We start from the raw sequence: 9864 nt of genomic DNA on the forward strand, positions 1-9864 counted from the left end.
CAACTTATTACGTGACAATTTATAAGGCTATTCATGTATATTATTTAAACTAATCTCATTACATACGTTTCGAATCATGCATTGAGGCCTTTTTTGGGGGGAGGGGGTTTAGTGCTATAATTTTTCATTTATCCTGATTTAAAGTTTACACATTTGCTCACTCAAGAGTGTCATGAGATTAGCTTAAAAAATGAACATATTAAGATCAGAGAAACCTGTGTACGAGAGATTTAAAGATGCAATGCCTAAGGTGGTGTAACAATTAGAGAAAGAAAAAGAAAGAGAAAGAGAAAGCAATATAATAAAATTTATTAAAAACAAATGATATGTTCATCTTTATATATTATCTCTATATATTAAAATGATTCATCTCTATATATTAAAATCTCTATATATTAAGAGGATTATGAGAGTTAGTTATTTCTGCCTCTATTGACTAAAACACCTTTAATATAATATCCCTTAACATAATATATATATATATATATATATATTTTTTTTTTTTTGAAAGAGAGAGTTTCAACTTATGGTTTTTAGATTTCTTATTCAACTATTAGAAATTTTATCAGTTGAGCTAATTAGAACCCACTTAATATATAATATTATCATTACACTTAAGAAATAAAAAAAATGGGGCATATAAGGAAATTCAATAGCTAAATTCAAAAATAAATTTAAAAAAACAAAAATCAACTCCTACATATAACCCCACTACCAAGTAGTTACACAATCCTATATTAAGAGAGAAAGTAATAAGGTTGCTCATAGTCTAACTAGATTTGCTATTAATGTTCCAAACCTTCTTATATGAATAAATGATATTTCACCGCAGTTTATTTATTTACTTCAGGCTAATTTTGCTAGTTTTATAAACCAGTTACACAATCTATTAGCGAAGCTTTAGGATTTTGTTTTTTAAACTCATCTATAATGTACATATCATTATCTTTTCCTTTAAAAAAAAAAACACTTTTTACGGGATCTTTATCCATAAATACGTGATGAACACTTCCCATATCTATCTATTTATTTATACTACTAATAATATGATTTTTTGTTTAGGTTTCATTATTTTGCACACTAAAATATCCTTACACAGGTCTTAAATTCTCTAAAAATACTTCTATTTCTTAATTTAAAAACATAAACCGGTTAAAAGAGTAATTATCATATTTTTAAAAAGTTTTTAAATTTTAGAAAAAAAATTACTAAATTTTATTTTAAATTCAAATGTTCAAAAACTTATCAACTCTTGTATGAAGAAACATCTTATTATAATTTACACAATATTTTCATAACAAATTATAAATAAATAGTTGCTATTGATTCACTTAACATTGAAATTACATTTTTACCCTAATAATAATAATTAATAATAACTTACCGCTTAGTATTTATTGTAAAAATGTTATAAATATTTCGCTTTAATTTATGATAGTATCTCCGGCACATTTTTTAACAATACAGGTATGCGCTCAAAATAGGGAAAAGTGGAAGACTGTAAAATATGAAAGGGCATATTTAGAAGAAAAAGAAAAAGAAGAAGAAGAGGGAAGAAGATCGGCTGATCAGCTCTCCCAAAGAAGAAGAGGAGGAGATCGGCATTAGAATAAAAAAGAAGAAGAAGAGCCAGAGGAGATAGGCGTGAGGGATTGAGACTGGGAGAAGGAGAGAGATCGATTGAGAGGAAAACGAAGGTGCCAAGGGATACTCTCAAAACGCAGCGTTTCAGGTTAGGATTTTTACTTCTCTTTTTTTCCTCTCCTCGCCGTGTCCGATTATCTATAAAAAAAAAAAAAAAGAGGAAGGACACGCTTGTAGCCGTGTCCGGTACTCGCACGGCAGGCAAATTGCCGTGTCCGTGCTTTCTTGAGCACTAATGCCATGTTCAAGTTCAACTAAGCAGATGGCCAAGCTAGATAGGTTGGAAAGGCAACAATTGCTAATATCTAATATCTAATATCTAATATCTAATATTTGTGTCTTCCAAGGTCTTGTTTGTCGTATGACTGAGCAATGTATATACTTAAGCTGAATGATTAACTATGTAAAGATGGTTTTAAAAAAGGCAGTATGGTCTTTTGCCAATTCATAGGGAGATACATGTATTATACTATTAGTGGACCCACAACTTATGTTAGGAAGAGTTTGCTTTTCTCTGGATGAGTTGATTGTAGGGATGCTGGCATTTTTTTTTTTTTAATTCAGCCAAGAGCAAGTTTATCAGGAAGGCATTGTCTTCACAAATTCTTTCAGGGTGCAATACAAATGGTTTATGCGAAGTAGATCATGAGCAGTCTCTTCCATCCAAACAACAACTTCTTTTTTTTTTTTTTTGGGTGAAATTCACAGAAGCAAAAGGAGGATTCCAGTTTTAGTTTAGGACCATTTGATTTTTGGGCAAAGCAAATTACAATAACAGAATACACCTTCTATTGTTGGGTTTGATACATAAGAGTATACATAATTTGGTAATCAAGTGATGGGAATATAAGGATACTACTAAAAGAAGAGGTAGGGGTCTTTTCTTGCAATTGTCATGAAAATTAAAATTACTATCCTGGAATGTATGTGGTTTGAACAATGGGGAAAAGTGGCAGAGGATCAGAAATTTATCGAGGGACTGGAAGGTAGACATTGTGTGTTTCTAGGAAACCAAGATGGAGTACATAACTAGGGAAATTGTGAGGATTTCAAAAGGTAAACATTCTGTAGACTGGACCTGTTTGCACTTTGTAATGTGGTATTCTGGTGCCCCGGGACAAAAGAATGGTTAATATTTGGGAATTGGCAGTGGCAACTACTCTGTTACCTGTAAATTCAGAGACATTGATGATGGCTTCCTTTGGGTTTTTCTGGGTATTTGGCCCCAATTGTGGTTGGAAATGGCAGAGGTTTATAGTTGGAGCCTTGGAGGGGAGTCCCATGATGCACGGGGGAACTTTAACGTCACTCATTTCACTAGTGAAAGAGTGGGAGCAGAAATGGTTGCCACTGCCATGTGGGATTTTAAAAAAAAAAAAAAAAAATTTAAGATCTTGGGTTTTTATTTTATTATAATTATTATTTTTTATAAGTAACGAAAATTTTATTAAAAAAAACTGCAAATAAGTACACCAGGGGTGGTCCAAGGTTTATAGAGATAAAGCTTCAAGCCTAGATGGCCTTCATTCAATCATGCTGGCATATTCTAAAGCTGGAAATTATGGAGTTACTTTCAGAATTTTCATGCCCAAGCTATTTTCAAGAATTGCCTTAATGCTTCTTTTCTGGTTCTTATTCTAAAAAAAGTGGATGCTATGGATGCAAGAGATTTTTGGCCCATTATTCTGGTTTTGGGGGGGGGGGGGGGGTGGAGTTTACAAAATCATTTCTAAGGTTTTGGCTAATAGGCTTAAAAGGGTCTTGCACAGAATTATTTTGGAATTGCAGAATGCCTTTGTCGTAGATAGGCACATCTTGGATTCCATTTTAATTGCTAACAAGTGCTTAGATAGTAGATTGAAGGCAGAGATTCCAGGAGTGTTGTGTGAATTGGATTCGGAGAAAGCTTTCGATCACATGTCTTGGGACTTTCTTATGTATATGCTTCAGAGATGCGGGTTTTCAGAAAGATGGATGAAGTGGATTATATTTTCTGTATTTCTATTGTTCGATTTTCCATTTTGATAAATGGCAATCCTAGTGATTTTTTCAGGAGCTCTAGAGGTTTACAGCAAGGAGATCCCTGATGTTGTCTGGCATTGTGATGGAAGCTTTGAGGTGTTTGTTGGCGGTAGCAATTAATGATGGGCTTATCTCTGGCTTCACAATTGGTACCACAGACTATAGGTCTTTGATCATCTACTAATTGTAGATGACACCTTGATCTTTTGTGATGCTGCTTTGAGTCAAATAGAAAAATTATGGGATATTCTCTTGTCATTTGAAGTGGTATCGGGTCTAAAGATTAACTTGGGAAAATCATAGTTGGTCCAGGTAGGGGAAGTGATCAATTTGGGAGAAATTGTGGCTTTGTTAGGATGTAGACAGTCTTCTTTTCTGATGAAATATTTGGGTTTTCCTTTGGGTGATAAATTCAAGGAGAGGACAGTTTGGAATTAAAGTCTTGAGAGGTTGGAAAGGAGGTTAGCAGGGTGGAAGCAGCTTTATTTATAGTAGGGTTACTCTGATTAAAAGCACGTTCTCAAGTCTACATACCTACTTTCTTTCTCTCTTCCCTATTCCAGCGAAGGTGGCCAAACATATTGAAAAACTTCAGAGAGATTTTGATGGGGAACGTAAGTGGCAGCCCACTTTGAAGACCTATAAGAGACGAAAAGCTGGTTCTAATGCTCAAGCCTTAATTTGGGACGTTTCAGATGATGGGACGCTCCCATGGGACCTTGCTTAGTCTTATTTTATTGTTTAGTTGCTGCTGAATTAGTTTTAATTAAGTTTATTAGAATAATGGCAATTTGGTAATTTCCAGAAATTTGGAATGGGCTGTCCTTGGCCGTACCAAAGGCCCATGAGTCTTATTTTATGTTTACGTATTATTAAGTCTTTTATTTAATTATTATTAGTATTTCTATTCATTCTAGGAATAGGTTATTTAGAGTCCAAGTCCTACTAGGAAAAGGATAACTATAGCCTCTATATAAAGGCTCTTTTATAGTCATGTTATTTTAGAATATTTTGATTAATAAAATTCAGCTGCTTATTTCAAGCTTTGTTTGTGTGATGCAAACTTCTCCGAGGTGTGATGGCAAGGAACCCTAGGTGCGATGCTTAGGAAGACCTAGGTGTGATTGCCTAGTGTTTTATTTATGCTATTTTCTGTTTATCGCCTGTTTCAGCCCCAAACAGCTGTCAACATTCATACTTTTCTAACCTAAACTCTTAAACAATAATGCTTATTCAAGAATTCATCAAGAAACCTAGTATAGTGCTGAACTTCTTAATGGTCCTGCATCAGATTTTAAATGGATTGGGATTGGCGAGGAGCATAAATTTCACCTAGTTAATTGGACTCAGATTTGAAAACCAGTTCGAAATTGGGGGATTGGGTATAAGTAACTCTTGGCTTAATGAACTTACCCTTATAAGGTGGATCTTTATGTGGTCTAACAATCACAAGTACATTTCTATGTCCAGATTGGACAGGTTCTTTATCACATCAGATTAGGAGGAGCATTTCTACAATTTAGCTTTGAGTATACTCCAACAAATGTTATAAGACCACTTTCTTATATTGCTTGATGTGAATGGGATTAGCAGAGGGAAAGGATCCTTAAAATTTGAAATATGTGGATTAAATAGGAGGGAGGGGTTTGTGGAGCAAGTGAAACAATGGTGGAGTTAGTTTATGGGATACCTAGCAAAGCCTTAAAAAATGATTGAGGAATCTAGATCAAGCAAGTGTTCAAGGATGTGAGGAGAACGAATAAGATATTAGTGGAAGATATACAGGATTTATTGTTTAGAAGAAGTGAGAATATTGTCCATGAAGGAAAAAATCAGATGGGAAAATGCCAAAGCTTTTTTGATAGGTAAGAATTCAATTTTATTGATAAAGAAAGAAAAACCTTGTGCTCACGATGATGAACACAAAGGATCATAAGAATACAAATAAATCAAATGCTAGATCTAAGAGAATCTAGAAACTCAGAAAAAGCATAACAATGTGTAGAACCCCAAGCCTTGGACCAATCAAAAAGAGTACGAACAAACAAAGATTTTAATTGATTTAGGTTTTTTCATAATTTTGTAGGAGACTAGCTTTAGACGGAACTCTCATGCATTATTGTTGAAGGAAGAAGATAGAAATACAGGATTTTTCCACAGGTTGGCTAATTCTCATAGGTGCAACAATTTCATTGGGAGGTTAAAAACAAGGTGATGCAGAAACCTCCAGTCATGAAGAAGTCTGGGATAACATTGTACAATTTTATGGCGATTTGCTCCACAAATCTGTATTATTGCGTCCCATTGGTGGTTTACTTTTGCCTAGCTTGGAAGCTACAGATGCTGCCCTGTTGGAGTAGCCAAATACCCCTACCTCAACATGACACTCTATCCCAAATTGAGATCCTAGCTCAACTATTAGCAGGCTCCATCCATGAGGTCATATGTTGGGCTGTCTTCTCTACTTTCTTTGGGATGGCATAGAAGATGATCACAAAAATCCATCTAGTAAATTGGCAAACAATATGTCCTCTGCTTTAAACTGGAGGTTTGGGGATTAAAAGCTTTTGCTTTTTAACTAAGTTCTACTTGGCAAATGGCTGTGGAGGTATGCGGTAGGGAGGGATGCTCTTTGGAGGCAGGTAATAGAAAAAAAAAAATATGGCTCCACTAGGGGCTCCCATGGAATTCTCTTATGGAAACACATTGGAGGGGGTTGGAATAAATTTACTAGTTTTATGAGATTTGATGTGGGAGATGGTACTAGGGTTTGTTGTTGGCACGGAGATTCTTCATTCTTGGAGAAGTATCCTGAGCTTTTCTAATTCCTAGAGACAGATGCAAGAGTGGTATATAATATATTACATATAGAGGGCAAATGTAAGTTTTCATTGGAATCCTTTTTTCCGAAGTGCGGTTCAAGATTGGGAGGTTAAATCATTAGATAATTTCTTGGAGGACTTATATTCTATCAAACTCAGACAAGTGGGAGAAGATAGAATGGTTTGGCTTCCTTCAAAAACAAAGGGTTTTCATGTCAAAAGCTATAGTTTTTGCGATCAGGGGATGACCATTCTTTTCCCTGGAAAACTACATGGAAGGTAAAAGTTCTGTCTTGGGTTGTGTTCTTCACTTGGGCCATGGCTTTGGGGAAAATTCTAAAAAACAGATAATTTACAGAAACGAGGCATATTTTTGATGGATTGGTATTGTATGCGTAAATCCGATGGGGGAGTCTGAACCATCTGTTTCTTCATTATTCAATGGCTTGAGAGATGCAAACGCTAGTGCTAAGCCTCTTTGGGGTAAGCCGGGTAATGCCAGGATTTGTAGTGGATCAATTTTCATGTTGGAAGTGGAGTTTTATTAATCATATTCGTACAGTAATTTTGGGGTCAATTCCTTTTTGCTTTATGTAGACTATTTGGAGAGAGTGGAATAGATTGTAGGAAAAGAGACATTGACAGTTAATTGAAAATTTATTTCTTAAATCTCTGTATGAGTGGACATCAACTTCAACTACTTTTTCCATCTAGAACCTGGTGGATTTTTTTTGGATAGGTAGAACCTGGTTGATTATCTAGTGGACATGAATTTAGATAATACTCTTAAACCATCTCTTATCTTTCTTCTTTTTTCTTTCTTTTTGGCTCTTCCTTTTGTATACTTATTGTGTACTAGGGTTGCACCCCTTTCTGAACCTTTAATGGAATGCTTTTAAAAAAAAACTTGGAGCCTCTGTAGCATTTCTGGGTGCAAAACCTCAGACATAAAAACTTGATAGCACCTTTGTAGTTCACAGGAACTCTCACTTGGATCGACTCTTCTCATGTTTTGTCAAACTTTGTTATATTTGTGCCTTAAGATTAAGTAGATGGAGTGGACCGCTCAATCTGGTTCCTAGATAATACAAGGATTTAGGAAAAGATCTTGTTTCCTCCCCAGTATGTTTTGCATGTATTTAAATTGTTATATTTTGAACAAAGCAATTCTTGTTTGGTCCATCAGCTACTATGTCAAAGTTGTATTTGTTGATTTGTTCCACTGTCAAATAAGAGACTATCTAGGACTACAAGTTTTTGTGCCACAACTTTGATGTGGCAGATTATGAGGGTGGAGAAAAATAGTGGGTCCATGTGAAAGTAATAGGCAACTTCTCACAGTCTCTCCAGCACTCATAGTCCGCCACATTTGAGTTGTGGCAAAAGTTGTGATCCTAGAAGAACTCTTTAGATAATGTCATTATTATGGATATCGCTGCTTGAAATCAAATGAATGTATTGAATTCTAAGTCTATTGCACAATTTATGACTAGCAGATTCTCTACCGATGGTGAGATCAAAGCAAAGACAGCTTACGGCAATCCGTAAAAAAAAGAATAACACTCCAAATGGCCACATTGATTCGTCAAACTTTAATAATGATCTGGACTGGCTGGGAGAAGATAGTTGGGTGATTGTGAAAAGGCAGAGAATCACCATTTTGGTGCCTCCTCTACCAGCTGCTAAAAATTTGACAACTCAAAACCAGGGACCAAGTCAGCTACAAGCTGTACCCAGAAAAACAGTGAGTAACCAAATACAATCTCCCATTGATATATGTCCCAGAATGCCATCAGTTGACGAACATGAGAAATTCATATATAAAAAGGGTACTCGGTTTACAAGAAAAGCTCCTGCCCAAGGCATGCCAACATTAGCCAAGGCACCAAGGCTAGATTTAAGAAGGGATCCAGAAAATCCAGATCAAGCTGATACTCCAATGATTTATAAAAGATTTGGGGTATCTAACACCCCAGGAGTTATCAAGCGGCAAAGATTATTACATTGCCCCATTAGCTTTCTTGATGGGGGAAAGTTGCTGAATCAAAGGCTGAGGGCGTCAAATCTTGAGAGGAATCTTCAAAAAGCAGGTGGGTTGAGCAGGTGGTTAGCCTCACTTGGACTAGCTCAGTTTGTGAGGATTTTTCAGAGGAAGAGTGTGAATAAATTTCAGTTAGTGAATTTGACAATGAAGAAGCTCAAGGATATGGGAGCAAATGCTGTAGGTCCTAGGAGGAAACTGATTCATGCTATTGACTGTGTTTGCCAGCCCTATAGTTTTCAGACCATCTGAATGTTCCTGGGATCTTGCAACAATTGAAAATAGGGAAGAAAGAAATCGTAAAAATGAGCAGCGTAATTGTGTTAGCCTGAGACATGTCTCAACAATTAGATATGTTATGACTTATGACAAACTAGTTGGGAGAGAATAGAAAGCACGCTTTGCTTTCAGGAAAAAAATTGGTAATGGGCATGACCATTCTTGCTGTATAACTTATGAAAAATGTATGCAAAATCATGACAGTTTTTCATACATTAGCATGAGCTGTGTTCTTGGTATAATTGATCATTGAAGTAGAATCCTTTATGCATTGAGTTATAATCTGGCTATTACTGAGCATTATATTGCAAGATGCTGAAATGCAGTCATTTCAGTTGTGTTTTACCCCAGCTGAAATTTCCTAAATCTCTGAACCAAAGACCCAAGTTTTGTTGGCCCAAAGCCTGTCCACTAGACCACCTGCCACACTGATGAAAGTTATGAATATTGTAAAGAGAATTGTTCGCCTTAATATGTACATGTGGTAACAACAATTTTACGTTTGCACTAATAACCTAGAACCAAGAACCTATTATGAGCTGTAAAAAAGCAAGCCGTGCCTTTAGACTTTTAAGAGATCCATTCCCACCCCTCATAGCAACTTTCTCAGAATTTGTGGGTCTTTATAGGTCAGTGGAGTCTACACATTGTGAGAAAGATGATACATCTATAGGATACATAGATCATTTTTCTCTTGTGGGACCTGCAATTCCAGCGTCTTTGGAATGGGTTGTGAGATGAGATCCAAGTGGTGGGATGGTAAGTTACAGAAATAGAAGGCCGACTGGGGCCATTTAATTATAAAGGTAAAGGTCGACTGAGGCCATCTGGTTACAAATGTAAGAACCGACTGGAGTAATACAAGTGTAAATTGGGGTTGCCATCTGATTACAAGACTAAGGGTTGTAATGAGAAGGGAGGATGTTTTTGCTAAAACTAGCCTTAAAAACTGGATCGGCTTCAGAATGGAGTCTTGGCTGCCTTATATAGCTGGAGGGAGCCTTGGATTCTTCTGAAGATTGCTGAAATTTCGGAAGGTGAAATACTTTCACTTGA

At 35.9% G+C, this 9864-nt stretch overlaps 1 long non-coding RNA gene across 1 annotated transcript; it reads left to right on the forward strand.

Moving 5' to 3' along the window:
* Positions 1-1482: 1482 nt before the first annotated feature.
* LOC142609371 (uncharacterized) lies at positions 1483-9083 on the forward strand. The gene is made up of 2 exons (XR_012839590.1): positions 1483-1732; positions 7985-9083. It is a non-coding gene; the product is annotated as an uncharacterized LOC142609371 (long non-coding RNA).
* Positions 9084-9864: the final 781 nt, after the last annotated feature.

This window comes from Castanea sativa, chromosome 9 (genome assembly GCF_040712315.1).
Source record: "Castanea sativa cultivar Marrone di Chiusa Pesio chromosome 9, ASM4071231v1".
NCBI classification, from domain to species: domain Eukaryota; kingdom Viridiplantae; phylum Streptophyta; class Magnoliopsida; order Fagales; family Fagaceae; genus Castanea; species Castanea sativa.